Genomic DNA, 17,233 nt, shown 5'->3' on the forward strand with positions numbered 1-17,233 from the left:
GCATCCACATTCACAAAAGAAACTTTACTAAAGCTCAAATCATATACTGCACCTCACACAATAATAGTCAGAGATTTCAACAACCTACTCTCAGCAATTGACAGACCATGGAAACAGAAAAGAAATACAGATACAGTGAAACTATTCTAAGTGATGTACTAAATGGATAAAACAAATATCTATAGAACATTTTATCTGAAAACAAAAGAATATAACTTCTTCTCAGTACCTCATGGTACCTTCTCCAAAATTGAAAATATAATGCCACAAAACAGGCCTCAACTGGTACACAATGATAGAACTAATGCCATTCATCCTATCAGATCACCATATATTAGGGCTGTTCTTCAATAACAATAAAAACATCAGAAAGCCCACATACACATGAACAATGCCCTACTCAATGATAACCTGGTTAAGGAAGAAATAAAGAAATTAAATACTCTTTAGAATTTAATGTACATGAAGGCACAACCTGCTCAAATTTATGGTATACAATGAAAGGAATGCTAAGAAGAAGACGCACAGCTCTGAGTGCTTCCAAAAAGAAACTTGAGAAAGCATATACTAACAGATTGACAGCACAACTGAAAGTTCTAGAACAAAAAGAAGCAAATATACACAAAGGGAGTAGACAGCAGGAAATATTCAACTCAAGTCTCAAATCAACCAAGTATAAACAAGAAGTATACAAAGAATCAAGAAAACCAGGAGCTGGTTCTTGGAGAAAATCAGAAAGACAGGTAAAACCTTATCAGAACTAACTAGAGGGCAAAGAGACAGTATTCAAATTAACAAAATTGGAAATGAAAAGGGAGACATAACAACAGAGACATAACAATAGAAACAGAGGAAATTCAAAAAATCATCAGACCCTACTAAAACTGCCAATACTCAACAAAACTGGAAAATATAGATGAAATGGACAGTTTCCTAGAAAGATTCCAGGTACCAAAGTTAAATCAGAATCAGCTAATTCATCTAAACAGTCTCATCACCCTTAAAGAAATAGAAGCAGTCATTAAAAGTCTCCCAAACAAAAAAAAATGCCCAGGACCAGATGGGTTTAGTGCAGAATTCTCTCAGAACTTCATAGAAGACCTAATACCAATACTCTTCAAACTACTCCATAAAATAGTATGAGAAGGAATTCTGCCCAATTTATTCTTTGAATACAGAATTATGCTTATATCTAAACCACTCAAAGACCCTACAAAGAAAGAGAACATCAGACTATTTTCCCTCATGAATATTGATGCAAAAATACCAAATAAAATTCTCAGAAATGGAATTCAAAGGCACACTAAAATGATCATTCAACCATGATCAAGTAGGTTTCATCCCAGAGACGCAGTGAATGTTCAATATATGGAAATCCATTAATGTAATCCACTATATAAACAAACTCAAAAAAGAAAAACACATTGTCATCTCATTAGATGCTGAGAAAGCATTTGACAAAATTCAACATCCCTTCATGACAAAAGTCTTGGAAAGATCAGGAATTCAAGGCCCATCCCTATACACAGTAAAAGCAATATATAGCAAATCAATAGCCAACATCAAGCTAAATGGAAAGAAAATTGAGGCAATCCCATTAAATCAGTGACTAGACAAGAATGCCTAATCTCTTCCTACCTATTCAATATAGTAATTGAAGTTCTTGCCAGAGCAATTTGACAACAAAAACATCACTCGGGGTAGTATAACTTACCAGGGGAGCTTATCCATGAAAAAGACAGACTCTTCATTTTTACTGGCTGTTAATTGCCTACAGTGCTTCATCTAAGGATATGGACTTATGAAATATATCATACCTATATTAAGATACACACTTGTGTTGTCATTGTGCAAGTCTTATTTAGATAGACATAGTGTTAAGATTTCATGGGTGTAATTTACTGTGATATATAAATGACGCTTCTTCCTCTGAAAAATCTGTCTGTCCCCTTTTCCATGATGTTCCTCGAGATTTAAGTGTAGAAAAAGAATGATGCTCAATGGACTCAGCAGGTTGTCTTTATGTATAAATGTTCAATAATAATTAAATATCATCAAGGGGAAATGGAGAAGTCCTGGGAGGAGTTTGAGGTGTAAATATATGTGGGAGAAAATATAAATACAGTATTTATGTATGAAATTCTAAAAAAATGGTAAGGTAGATAAGAACATTGAAAGAAAATGAAATATTAATTTTATTTCTTGTATTTTTAATTTAATATATAGAAATTAGGTTTCATGATATGCATCCATAGTTCCATCACATAGTAAGTTAATTAATGCAAGAAAACTAAGAGCTCAAGGGCAGCAGGAATCTGCCCTGAAAAGCATGGTAAAAACAATTCAGCTGTAAAAACTGTGTTCTGCCGTTGCAGAGGACCCAAGTTTCATTCCTATCATTCACATTGGACAGCCCACAATCACCTGTTATTCCAGTTCTATGGGATTCAACATCCTTTTGTGGCTTCCCAGGGTACCTGCACTCATGTACACATACTCATATACAAACATCCATATAGACACACAGACAGACACATGCAGATATACCCACATAGCACATATATTTGAAAATATAAATCTTAACCTAACATGTCCAAAAATTCATTTAATATATAAACCGATAAATATCACAAGCTAATGAACATAAACTTTCTAAAAGTGGTTCTATTAGTCAATATGACAGTCAAATACAGAGCACTTTATATGTACAATTATATGTACAAGTGATAAAAAGAAGCAATATGAAAAAGTCAAAGACAAAACAAATTTTTTTCTCAGGAATATTGAGGTCTTTGGAATTATGTTGTAAGATCGGGAAGGAAGTAGCACCAGATAAAGAAACATGTTATGGAAGTTAAAACAGTGAGTTTAGAACTAAATGGTGTTTGCTATATTTCAGTTTTGGGAGTACTGTTTCAAGCAAGTGGGATGATAGGAGTCTTGGGGAAACTACTTTGTTGCTAATTTTAAGAATGTTCCCATCCCCAAAAACCAGCAATATTTTTAAATCTGTACCTGAAAAACAGCTTTGTCATACACCTTTAAAAATATGGGCATCACACATGACAATTAAAACTTTAGACTTTTTTGTCATAGAGAGTTGATTTTCTACTCTAAAAGAGACCACAGACATTGTTCCCATTTAGTAAACCAATATATTGTATCTCATTAACCAGTGCAGTATCTCCTTTTTGTCAACCCAAGCCTAAATGTCTTAGTTAGGGTCTTATGTCTGTGAACAGACACCATGACCAAGACAAATTTTAAAGACATTTCATTGGGGGTTGCTTATAGGTTCAATCCATTATCATCAAGTTGGAAGCATGGCAGAGTTCATGCAAGCATGGTGCAAGCAGAGCTGAGAGTTCTTCGTCTGAAGGCTGCTAGCAGAATACTGGCTTCTAGACATGAGAAATATATAACCCACACCCACAATGACACATGTACTCCAACAGGCACATACCTCCAAATAGAGGCACTTCTTGGGCCTAGCATATGCAAACCATCACACTAACCTAAGTCATATTATCTACCCTGAATTCATATAATAGCCTCTCATTTAGTGGCCCTGATTCTATTTGTATCACCTTATAAAATAACTAGTACACTCTTTTTTCCTCTCAGACAGAGTCTCACTGTGTGGCTGTAGCTTACCTGCAACTTGCTCTGTAGACCTGGCTGGCCTTGAACTCATAAACTGCCTTGCCACTGCCTCTGAGGTTCTGGGATTAAAGGTGTATGCCACCACATCAAACACTGGTATGTTCTTTAAAACACACGCATCAGATTATGCTTAGAACTCTCTAGTTTGGTTCTCATCCTACTGTGAATAAAATTCAAACTTTCTACTGTTACAAAATCTGGTCTCTGACAGACTCCTTTTGTCCTTCCCTACTATTTCAGACAGAATATATTCATTACTGTCCTACAATATGTATATTAGCTAAGAGTTTTGAAGAAAATCTTCACCCCATTATTTCTCATGGATCACTATTCTATCTCTTTCATTTATACTCAATTATTTTATCAACTCACTATTTCCACAAATCTTTTATTACCTACCTAATTTAGATTATCTTGCCCTATTTCCTTCATTTTCTTCAAATCAACTTTTTTTTTACATACATCATTCTCTAGAACTATCTGCTTCTTTTGTTTGTTTTTCATTAAGATGAAATCACCTTGCCAAGTGGTGGTGGTGATAGTGGTGGTGGTGGTGGTGGTGGTGGTGGTGGTGGTAGTGGTTGTGCTACACACACCATTAATACCAACACTTAGGAGGCTCAAATAAACAAAAAACATACATAAGCTCTGCAATTCAAAACCCTTCCTTACAAAAAAATTCAAAAGCCTTTCCTTACATCTAGTTAAGCTTTAAGACTGATTTCAGAGGAATTCTTAAAATTAAAGCTAGTTGTTCAGCGGAGGAACATCCCCTGATATTGTGACATGTATTGTTTCTGAAATAGATGTATTGTGAGAGACTGACACTTTATTTCTATGGAGTGTGTCATCAAGTTTAGGATGTTGTAAAAATTGTACTGCAATAGAGACACTTTAATTTTTGAGAGGATAAACAAAAGAGAGAAGCCTATTCTATCAAAAAAACATAGTAAAAATATGACTCTTCTTCATCATTGGAAACTGTGAACTATGGTTGGGATTCTCTCTGAATTTTTATTAAGAAGTAACCATAATAAACAGCCAATGGGCTTTAATTATTGTCAGAAACATGGTATTTCTTAATTTTTTAAAAAAATCTTTTAGATATACAAAATTAACACCCAGGTATTTTATAAAGACAGGGGCTTTGTTTGGTGCTATCAGATTTAATGTGACTACTACTGAAACGAGTGGATGGCAGAAAAACAAAAGGATGTGTCCTGCAAATCAGAGTTCTGGAAGAGCAAACAATTCTTTTTTTCCCTTCTTTCTTTTTTATTGGATATTTTTAATTTAAATTTCAAATGTTATTCCCTTTACCAGTTTCCCAGCCATGAACCGCCTATCTCATACCCCTCCCCTTCTATAAGGGTGTTCCCCCTAACCAACCAACCCCATTCCCACCTTCCACCACCCCTGATATTCCCCTGCATTGGGGGTTCCAACCTTGGCAGGACCAAGAGCTTCTCTTCTCATTGGTGACCAACAAGGCCATTCTCTACTACATATGCAGCTGGCGCCATGGGTCTGTCCATGTGTAATCTTTGGATAGTGGTTTAGTCGCTAGTAGCTCTGGTTTGTTGGTATTGTTGTTCTTATGGGATTGTAAACCCCTTCAGCTCCTTCAGTCCTTTCTCTAATTCTTCCAACAGGGACTCCATTCTCAGTTCAATGGTTTGCTGCTATCACTCACCTATATTTCTCATGTTCTGGCAGAGACTCTCAGGAGACAGCTTTATCATGCTAATGTCATTATGGACCTTTGGCTTCACAGATATTATCTGGTTTTGGTTGCTGTATGTATGGACTGTATCCCCAGGTGGAACATGCTCTGAATGCCCATTCCTTCTGCCTTTGGTCCAGAATTTGTCTCCATATACCTCCCTATAAAATTTTTGTTCCCCATTTTAAGAATGACTGATGCATCCGCACTTTGGTCATCCTTATTCTTGAGCTTCATGTGGTCTGTGGATTATGTCTTGGTTAATTAGAGCACTGGGGCTAATATTCACACATCAGTGAGTGCTTACCATGTGTGTTTTTCTGTGATTGGGTTGCCTCACCCAGGATGATATTTTCTAGTACAATCCATTTGCCTATGAATTTCATGAAATCATTGTTTTTTTTAATTTATTTAATACTTAATAATAATTCTTTGGTTTCCGGGCAAACATCCCCCTCCCCCCTCCCCTTCCTTATGGGTGTTCCCCTCCCAACCCTCCCCCCATTGCCGCCCTCCCCCCAACAGTCTAGTTCACTGGGGGTTCAGTCTTAGCAGGACCCAGGGCTTCCCCTTCCACTGGTGCTCTTACTAGGATATTCATTGCTACCTATGAGGTCAGAGTCCAGGATCAGTCCATGTATAGTCTTTAGGTAGTGGCTTAGTCCCTGGAAGCTCTGGTTGCTTGGCATTGTTGTACATATGGGGTCTCGAGCCCCTTCAAGCTCTTCCAGTTCTTTCTCTGATTCCTTCAACGGGGGTCCTATTCTCAGTTCAGTGGTTTGCTGCTGGCATTCGCCTCTGTATTTGCTGTACTCTGGCTGTGTCTCTCAGGAGCCATCTACATCCGGCTCCTGTCGGTCTGCACTTCTTTGCTTCATCCATCTTGTCTAATTGGGTGGCTGTATATGTATGGGCCACATGTGGGGCAGGCTCTGAATGAGTGTTCCTTCAGTCTCTGTTTTAATCTTTGCCTCTCTCTTCCCTGCCAAGGGTATTCTTGTTCCCCTTTTAGAGAAGGAGTGAAGCATTCACATTTTGATCATCCATCTTGAGTTTCCTTTGTTCTAGGCATCTAGGTTAATTCAAGCATTTGGGCTAATAGCCACTTATCAGTGAGTGCATACCATGTATGTCTTTCTGTGATTGGGTTAGCTCACTCAGGATGATATTTTCCAGTTCCGTCCATTTGCCTACGAATTTCATAAAGCCGTTGTTTTTGATAGCTGAGTAATATTCCATTGTGTAGATATACCACATTTTCTGTAACCATTCCTCTGTTGAAAGGCATCTGGGTTCTTTCCAGCTTCTGGCTATTATAAATAAGGCTGCGATGAACATAGTGGAGCACGTGTCTTTTTTATATGTTGGGGCATCTTTTGGAAATCATTGTTTTTGATAGCTGAGTAGTACTTCAATCTATAGATGTACCACGTTTCTGTATCCATTCCTCCACTGAAGGGCAGCTGTATTCTTTCCAGCTTCTGGCTATTATAAATAAGGCTGATATGAGCATTTGTCTTTGTTGTATGTTTAAGCATGATTTGGGTATATGCCCAGGAGAGGTCTCCCTGGGTCCTCAGGCAGTGGAATGTTCAATTTTCTGAGGAACTTCCAGACTGATTTCCAGAGTGGTTGTACCAGCTTGCAATCCCACGAACAATAGAGGAGTGTTTCTCTTTCTCCACATCCTCACCAGCATCTGTTGTCACTTTTTTTTTTTTTGATCTTAGCCATTCTGATTCTTAGGAGGTAAAATCTCAGGGTTGTTGTGATTTGCATTTCTCTGATGACTAAGGTTGTTCAACATTTCTTTAGGTACTTCTCAGTCATTCAATATTCCAAAGATGAGAATTCTTTGTTTAGCTCTGCACTCCATTTTTTCTCCATCTTTATTAACTTGAGTATTTCTTATTTACATTTCAATTGTTATTCCCCGTCTCGGTTTCCAGGCCAACTTCCCCCTAACCCCTCTACCTCCCCTTCTATTTGGGTGTTCGTTCCCCTCCCCATCCTCCCCACATTACCACCCTCCCCCCAACAATCATGTTCACTGGGGGTTCAGTCTTGGCAGGACCAAGAGCTTCCCCTTCCACTGGTGCCCTTACTAGGCTATTTATTGCTACCTATGCAGTTGGAGCCCAGGGTCAGTCCATGTATAGTCTTTGGGTAGTGGCTTAGTACCTGGAAGACCTGGTTGGTTGGCATTGATGTTCACATGGGGTCTCAAGCCCCTTCAAGCTCTTTCAGTCCTTTCTCTGATTCTTTCAATGGGGGTTCCATTCTCAGTTCAGTGGTTACTGCTGGCATTCGCCTATGTATTTGCAGTATTCTCGCTGTGTCTCTCAGGAGACATCTACATCCAATTCCTGTCAACCTGCACTTCTTTGCTTCATCCATCTTATCTAGTTTGGTGGCTGTATATGTATGGGCCACATGTGGGGCAGGCTCTGAATTGGCGTTCCTTCAGTCTCTGTTCTAAACTTTGCCTCCCTATGCCCTACCAAGGTTATTCTTGTTCCCTTTTTAAAGAATGAGTGAAGCGCCCACATTTTGGTCATCCTTCTTGAGATTCATGTGTTCTGTACATTTAAGGTAATTTGAGCTATTGGTATAGAGACAGGCAGATAGACCAGTGGAATAGAATTGAAGACCCAGAAATGAACTCACACACCTAAGGTCACTTGATTTTTGACAAAGGAGCAAAAACCATCCAATGGGAAAAAGAGCATTTTCAACAAATGGTGCTGGTTCAACTGGTCAGCATGTAGAAGAATACAGATCGATCCATTCTTGTCACCCTGTACAAAGCTTAAAGTCCAAGTGGATCAAGGACCTCCATATCAAACCAGATACACTCATACTAATAGACGAAAAAGTGGGGAAGAATCTCGAACACATGGGCACTGGAGAAAATTTCTTGAACAAAACACCAATGGTTTATGCTCTAAGATCAAGAATCGACAACTGGGATCTCATAAAACTACCAAGCTTCTGTAAGGCAAAGGACACTGTTGTTAGGACAAAATGGCGACCAACAGATTGGGAAAATCCTTTACCAATCCTACAACTGATAAAGGGCTATATCCAAAATATACAAAGAACTCAGGAATTTAGACTGCAGGAAGACAAGTAACCCTATTAAAAAGTCGGGTTCAGAGCTAAACAAAGGATTCAAAGCTGAAGAATGACGAATGGCTGAGAAGCACCTAAGGAAATGTTCAACATCTTTAGTCATAAGGGAAATGCAAATCAAAACAACTGTGAGATTCTACCTCACACCAGTCAGAATGAATAAAATAAAAAACTCTGGTGACAGCAGATGCTGGCGAGGATGTGGAGAAAGAGGAACACTCCTCCATTGTTGGTGGGATTGCAGACTGGTACAACCATTCTGGAAATCAGTCTTGAGGTTGCTCAGAAAATTGGACGTTGAACTACCTGAGAACCTAGGTATGGCATGTAATATTATTTGTGTTTATTGTGAAGGGTGTCTTTTCCCTAATTTCTTTCTCAGCCTGTTTATCCTTTGAGTAGAGGAAGGCTAGTGATTTGTTTGAGTTAATTTTATATGCAGCTACTTTACTGGAGTTGTTTTTCAGGCTTAGTAGTTCTCTGCTGTAACTTTTGAGGTCACTTAAGTATACTATCACATTATCTTTAAAAAGTGATATTTTAACTTCTTCCTTTCCAATTTGTTGAATTCTTTGTCCGCATTTAATGAAATGATCATGATTTTTCTTTAAGTTTGTTTACATAGTGGATGGAGTTGATAGATTTCCATATGAACCATCCCTGCATCCCTGGACTGAAGCCAACTTGATCATGATGGATGATCTTATTGATGTGTTCTTGGATTCAGTTTGTGAAAATTTTATTGAGTATTTTTACATCAATATTCATAGAGGGAAATTGGTCTGAAGTCCTCTTTCTTTGTTGGACCCTTGTGTGGTTTAAGTATAAGTGTATAGTGACTTCATAGAACGAATTGAGTAGTGCTTCTTCTGTTTCTATTTTGTGGAATATGTTGGACAGTATTGGTATGAGCTCTTCTATGAAGGTCTGATAGAATTCTGCACTAAATGCACCTGGTCCTGGGATCTTTTTGGTTCGGAGACTTTTAACAACTGCTTCCATTTATTTAGACTTTATGGAATTGTTTTGATGGTTTACTTGAAAATGAATTAACCTTGGAACCTGGTATTATTCTAGGTAATTGTCAGTTTCATCCAGATTTTCCAGTTTGTTGAATATCAGCTTTTGTAGTAGGATTTGATGATTTTTTGAATTTTCTCAGATTCTGTTGTTTTGTCTCCCTTTTCATTTCTGGTTTTGTTAATTTGGATACCCTCTGTGTGCCAATGGTTAGTCTGGCTAAGGGTTTATCTATCTTGTTGATTTTCTCAGTGAACCAGTTCCTTGTTTTGTTGATTCTTTGTATACTCCTTTTTGTTTCTATTTGGTTGGTTTCAGCCCTGAGTTTTATTATTTCCTGCCTTCTTCTCCTCTTGTGTGTATTTGCTTCTTTTTGTTCTACCGTGTCTAGGTGTGCTGTCAAGCTGCTAATGTATGCTCTCTCCTCTTTTGAGGCACTCAGAGCTATAAATTTTCCTCATATCACTGCTTTCATTGTGCCACATAAGTTTGAGTATGTTTTGCCTTCATTTTAATTAAATTCTAAAAAGTCTATAGTTTCTTTCTTTCTTTCTTCCTTGACCAAGTTATCATTTAGTAGAAGATTGTTAAGCTTCCATATATATTTGGGCTTTCTGTTGTTACTGTTTATTGTTTTAATTGAAGGCCAGCCGTGGTTTGTGGTGATCTGATAGGATGCATGGGACTATTTCAATCTTCTTGTATCTGTTGAGGCCTGCTTTGTGACTTATTATATGGTCAATTTTGGAGAAAGTACCATGAGGTTCTGAGTACAAGCTATATCCTTTTGTTTTAGGAGGAAATGTTCTATAAATATCTGTTAAATCCATTTGTTTCATGACTTCTGCTGGTTTCTCTATGTCTTTGTTTAGTTTCTGTTTCCATGATCTCTCCTTTGATGAGAGTGGGGTGTTGAAATCTCCTACTATTATTTTGTGAGGTACAATGTGTGATTTGTGCTTTAGTAAGGTTATTTTTATGAATGTAGGTTACCTTGCATTTAGAGCATAGACATTTAGGATTAAGAGTTCATCTTGGTGGATTTTTCCTTTGATGAATATGAAGTGTCCTTACTTACTTTTTTTGATACCTTTTGATTGAAAGTAGATTTTATTCGATATTGAAATGGCCACTCTAGCTAGTTTCTTGGGACCATTTGCTTGGAAAGTTATTTTCCAACCTTTTACTCTGAGGTCTGTCTTTGTTTCTGAGTTATGTTTCCTGTATAGAGCAAAATGCTGGGTCCTCTTTATGTATCCAGTCTGTTAGTCTATATCTTTTTACTTGGGAATTGAGTCCTTTGATGTTAAAGATATCAAATAATAGTGATTGTATTACCTGTTATTTTTGTTGTTAGAAGTGGAATTACGTTTGTGTGTCTCTCTTCTTCTTGTTTCATTGCAAGGAGATTACATTCTTGCCTTTTCTAGGGTGTAGTTTCCCTGGAGTTCTCCATCTATTATCTTTTGTAGGGCTGGATTTGTAAAAGGATATTGTGTAAATTTGGTTTTGTCATGGAATATCTTGGTATCTCCTTCTATGTTATTGAAAGTTTTGTTGGATATTGAAGCCTGGATTGGCATTTGTGTTCTCTTAGGATCTCTATGACATCTGCTCAGGATCTGTTGGCTTTAATAGTCTCTGATGAAAAGTCTGGTATAATTCTGATATGTCTGCCTTTATATGCTATTTGACCTTTTCCCCTTATTGCTTTTAATATTCCCTCTTTGTTTTGCTCATTTGGTGTTTTGACTATTATATCAATCAATTTGGTGTCTTGTAGGCTTCTTGTATGTTTATGGGCATCTCTCCCTTTAGGTTAGGGACATTTACTTCTATAATTTTGTTGAAGATCTTTACTGGTCCTTTTATTTGTGAGTCTTTGCTCTCTTCTCTACTTATTATCCTTAGGTTCGTTCTTCTCATTGTGTCCTGGATTTCCTGGATATTTTGGGTTAGGAGCTTTTTGCATTTTACATTAATTCTGATGGTTGTGTCAATGTTTTTTATGGTATCTTCTGCCCCTGAGATTCCCTCTTCTATCTCTTATATTCTGTTGGTGATGATTCCTGATCTCTTCCCTCTGTTTTCTATCTCCAGAGTTGTATCCCTTTGTGCTTTCCTTATTCTTTCTATGTCCATTTTTAAATCCTTAATTGTTTAATTCAATTCCATCACCTGTTTGGTTGTGTTCTCCTGTAATTCTTTAAGGGATTTTTTTGTGTTTTCTCTTTAAGGGATTCTACTTGTTTACCTCATACATATAGTTACCTGTTGTTACTGTATGTATTTAAGGGAATTATTTATGTCTTTCTAAAAGTCCTGTATCATCATGAAATGTGATTTTAAATCTGAATCTTTCTTTTCCGGTGTGTTTATATATCCAAATATATATATATATATATTTGATGTGAGACCTGGGCTCTGATGGTGCCAATAGTCTTGATTTCTGTTGCTCAGTTTCCTCTGCTTGTCTCTCGCCATCAGGTTGTCTCTGGTGTTAGCTTGTCTTGCTGTCTGTGATGGAGGCTTGACCCCTCTGTAAGCCTGTGTGTCAGCAGTTCTGTAGGCCTGTTTCCTTTCAGCTGAATCTGGGAACAGAGAGCTGGTCCTGGGTTTGTGTGTCCTAAAGCCTCCAGGACCGTCTCTTGGACCAGGAGAGTTGGTCTTACCTCTGCTCTCAGGTGTGTCAGCACTCCAGGCAAATATTTTAAACTCTGGGTACAGGCAGAAGCCAGAGGGGTCCTGCCTCTGACTACTCCTAGGTTCCTGTGCTCAGAGGGCACAGATGGCACTAGGCAAGTTCCTCTAGGGTCAGAAATATGGGCAGAAGTAGTTGTCTCCTCCGAGCTCTCAGAACTTTCTGCACTTTTCTGTGTGAGACCATCTCTCTCCCCCATGGGATTTGTGTGCAAAGGTCTGTGGTACTGGTTCAGTTCATTTTTGGGTGCAGGCAGAAACCAGAAGGTTCTTTTCGCTGACTGCTCCTATATTCCCATATCCAGACCACACTAGGCAGGTTCCTCTTGAGCCAAGAATGTGAACAGAAGTGTCAGTCTCCTTTTAGATCTCAGGATTGTCCACACTTCTGAGAGTCCAGCTCTCTCCACTGAGCAAACAATTGTTGAATGTTTTTTATCATCTGCTATTAGTTCATCCGAACCCAGAGAGTACTCCCAAGTTTTCTCTTTATAGGCATATTAGATGCTGGACTAAAATTATGCTGCAGCTTCCATCTGACAAGCACCTTTGACTTATACTGTTCAGTAGATCTCTTTTAGAGCTAAAGGTAGGGTCTATTTCTTGACAGTGATGTTGTCTGCTTTGAAGCCTACCCACTATTTTTCTTTCTTTTGTTTTCAATATTATTTAAATGAATCCATTGATTTGCTAGAATTGTTTGTTTTAAACAGCAGATTAAGTTTTAGAAAGGTAACTAAAGGTTTAGAACTAGTCTCATATGACATCAGGAAGTAAAAACTTAGAACGTTCTCTCTCTCTCTCTCTCTCTCTCTCTCTCTCTCTCTCTGTGTGTGTGTGTGTGTGTGTGTGTGTGTGTGTGTTTGAACTGCATTAGGTTACCTTTTTGTCTTAGCCATGAGAACTGAGGCTTTAGTCCTCAGCAGTCTCACACAATAGCATCATCTTTTATTTTTTTCTGCAAATATTCTTTTCTCATATAATATACTTCAGCCACAGTTTTCCCTTCCTTCACTCCTCCTAACTCCCACATTCCCCCTCTTCCCCAGATCCAATCCCACTCTGTTTTTCTTTTCAGACTAAAGATGGCAGTCAAATGGAACAAAACAAAACATGATATAGTAAATGTCTTCATATTGAGGTTGGACAAGGCAACCCAATAGAAGGAAGGGTCTCAGAGCAGGCAATGTAGTCAGAGATATACCCACTCCCACTGTTGTAAAACATATACACAGAGGACCTGATGAGGACCCTGTGATTTCTGCTTCAGTCTGTGAACATATATGAGCTTTTCTTAGTTGAAGAGTGTTTGGGATCCCAGTGTAGTCCCAGGCCTTTCTCAAGCTGAGCTTTTAAACACAAAAACCACGTGTGAACTGACATGTTTCAATTGGAAAAAAAAGAAAAAAGAAAAAAAAAACCAGCCAGAAGTAGAACTACAAAAGCCAAATGACAAGGTTAGTACATTTTGAGATTTTTCTCAGACTTATATGGACTTTGATGGATTAGGTTTTTGTTTTAGTTTTGGTAGGAAGTGTGGTCTATATGCTGAGTTTTACAGCCTGAATGGTACTTCATCCATGCCGTCAGGTACACTATGGTCTTAGGGCCTACTAAGATCTGCAGTACTTTTACAATTAGATAAAAAGAAGGGAGAGAATTATCAAGCCTATAGCATGTAGATCAGTTGCTTAATCCTCTATAAGACTCAAAGCACAGAATACACAGCAATTCAGAAGGCCTGGGGAGGGATTGATGCTGCATTTATAATAAGCTCCAGAGGCTACTGTTACCTTTTATTTTTCTGCTAGTGATGCTTAGAGGACCACAGGTTGAGAAATATTATTTTGAATCAACTCAGTTGAGAGACTATCAACAATTGCCTGTGTGAACAAGACTCCAGTACATTCTGTACAAGCCTCTAGCTCAAAATAATGCAATTTTTCTTCTCTATTCTGATAATAACACTGTTGTAAGAAAAAGATAAAACATGACTTGAAATAAGAAATATTTTGTGTTTGCTTTGACACTTACCTGCAAGGTTGTCTTGGAAACTTTCTTATATTTGCTGAACATATTATTGTATTACAAAAAGCAGAAAATGAATTTGATCACTCCACTTCATTGTGCGATTTAAAATATAAAACAGGTAAAAATACATCAAATCCTCTACAAATGTCATTATTGTTCCTAAATATGTTACTCCAGGTTGCTTCTAAACAATAAAATAATGGAAAACCGTGCTCTGTTTTCTAAAAACTGAAGAGCTATTTACAGTGCTAGATTTCACAGGTAAGCATGGAACATTGTTACTAAGCATTTGCAATAGGCTCTGTAGTGCTTCACATACATTGCAGGCCTTAAATACAAATAGACATTTTTCTTTTCTCTCATTGGATATTTTCATTATTTACATTTCAAATGTTATCTCCTCTCCCTGTTTCCGGTCCGGAAAACCCCATCCTATACCTTCAACCCCTGCTTCCATGAGGGTGATCCCTACCCACCCAACTACCCTCTGCCTCCCACCTCCCCACTCTGACATTCCCATACATTGGGGCATGTAGCCTTCACAGGACCAAGGGCCTCTCCTCCAACTGATGCCTGACAAGGTCCATCTTCTGCTACATATGCTGAGGGATCCATAGGTCCATCCCTGTGTATTCTTGGGATGGTAGTTTAGACTGGCAGCACTAGGGGTCTGTTGGTTGATATTGTTGTTCTTTCCATGTGGTTGCAAACCCCATTCAGCTCCTTCAGTCTTTTAGTTCCTCCATTGAGGACCCCATTCTCAGTTCAATGCTTGGCTGTGAGCATCCACCTCTGGATTTGTCAAGCTCTGGCAGAGCTTCTCAGGAGACAGCATATTAGGCATGCACTTCTTGGCATCCACAATATTGTCTGGGTTTGGTGTCTGTATATAGGATGGATCCCCAGGTGGGGCAGTCTCTGGATAGCTTTTACCTCTTTATATTCTTATGAAGCCTAAATGGCTATGATGAAACTGCACAAGAACCAACGTGGCAGCCAGCAGGAGGCTGACGAAGGAGCTTAAAGAGATCCACAAACATGGCATGAACAACTTCTGTAACATCCATGTTGATGAAGCTAATTTATTGACTTGGCAAGGGCTTATTTTTCCTGCCAACCATCCATATGATAAGGGAGACTTCAAAATTGAAATCATCTTTCCAGCAGAGTATCCATTCAAACCACCCAAGATCACGTTTAAAACAAAGATCTCCCACCCTAACACTGACTAGAAGTGGCATGTCTGTCTGCCAGTAATTACTGGTAAAAACTGGAAGCCAGGAACAAGACTGACCAAGTGATCCAGTCTCTCACAGTACTTGTGAATGACCCTGAGCCTGAGCACCCACTCCAGGCTCACCTAGCTGAAGAATACCCAGAGGACTATAAAATATTATGTAAGAATGCTGAAGAGTTTACAAAAAATGGGGAAAAGCAACCTATGTACTAAAATCTACCATGAGTGATTCCAGCAAGTTTGAATAGAGATCCTGAGCAATGCATTCAGACACCTTGCAAAGTAAGACTATATGGAAATTGACACGTGCCACCAACTGGCATCTGCTTGTGGTAGTTACTAACTTTCTACAGTTTTCTCAATCAAAAGTGGTCTAGGTAAGCTGTAAAGAAGGATTAAAAGATTCAGATGTTCTAGTCCTGCTTACTCTGTTTCAAAATCACTCCTTTAGACGACTTCAAGAGAATAGCATTACTTTTCTTGTTCAAATTTACTCAAAGTTGCAGTTAGCCAGAGGGTAAAGGAAAAGCATGTAGTTTCCTCCTTCTTCTCCTCTTGCCCCCTCTCAATTCCCACTTACACAGATCAAGGGCCCAGCTCCTTATAGAGGCAGCTCCAGCATTAGCAAATTTCTCCTGTGCCACTCTGCCTGTGGGTGGTGAATAGTTCAAGTCCTTCTTACTACATTACTTACTAGATTATTGATTCTTTTTTGTAAATAAATAAACTTATTTATTTATTTATTTATTTTTTTATTTATTTTTACACTCCAGATTTTATTCTCCTCCCTGTCTACCACTCCAATGTTCCATATCCCATATCTCCTCCCTGCCCCCCCAGGCTCCACAATGATGGCCCCACCCCACCCACCCCATGAGACCTCTAAACTGCGTGGTGTCTCCAGCCTCTTGATGGTTAGGTGCATCTTCTCTGACTGAGCACAGACCTGGGAGTCCTCTGCTTTATATATGTTGGGGGCCTCACCTCAGCTCAGGTGTGCTGCTCTGTTGGTGACCCAGTGTCTAAGAGATCTCAGGGGTTCAGGTTAATTGAGACTGCTGGTCTTCTGTCCTCCTACAGGGTTGCCCTCCTTCTCAGCTTCCTCCAGCTTTTCCCTAATTCAACCAGAGGGGTCAGCCGCTTGTCTTCACTTGTTTGGTTCACATACTTGGGTCTTTTGGAGGGCAGTCGTGATAGGTCCATTTTTGTGAATGCACCATAGTCTCAGTAATGGTGTCAGGTGTTGGAGCCTCCCCATGAGCTGGATCCCACTTTGGGCCTGTTGCTGGACCTTTTTTTCCTAAGGCTCTTCTCCATTTTCATCCCTGCATTTCTTTCAAACAGGAAGAATTATGGGCCACAGTTTTGACTGTGGGATACAACCCATCCCTTACTTGATGCTAGAGGTGGGCTCTCTACAAGTTCCCTCTCCCCACTGTATGGCATTTCATCTACCCCCTCCCCTTTGAGTCCAGAGTTTCTCACTTCCCAGGTCTCTGATACATTCTAGAGGGTCCTCCCAACATTCATTCCTCCTTCCATACTTTCTGCTGACCCTCAGGGCATCAGTCCTTTTCCTACACCCAATACCATATCATACTCCCCTCTCAACCCACCCCCATCCCTTTTCCCTTCCCTGCTCCTCCATCCTCTTTCTTCTCCCTCTCAAGTGGGACTGAGGCATCCTCACTTGGGCCCTTCAGTTTGTGTACCTTTGTGAGTTCTGT

At 39.0% G+C, this 17,233-nt stretch overlaps 1 pseudogene; it reads left to right on the forward strand.

Annotated features, from left to right (window-relative positions):
* The first annotated feature begins 15,264 nt into the window (after positions 1-15,264).
* Positions 15,265-15,719, forward strand: Ube2l3-ps2 (ubiquitin-conjugating enzyme E2L 3, pseudogene 2; annotated as a pseudogene).
* The last annotated feature ends 1,514 nt before the right edge of the window (positions 15,720-17,233 follow it).

Source organism: Rattus norvegicus, chromosome X, assembly GCF_036323735.1.
Source record: "Rattus norvegicus strain BN/NHsdMcwi chromosome X, GRCr8, whole genome shotgun sequence".
NCBI classification, from domain to species: domain Eukaryota; kingdom Metazoa; phylum Chordata; class Mammalia; order Rodentia; family Muridae; genus Rattus; species Rattus norvegicus.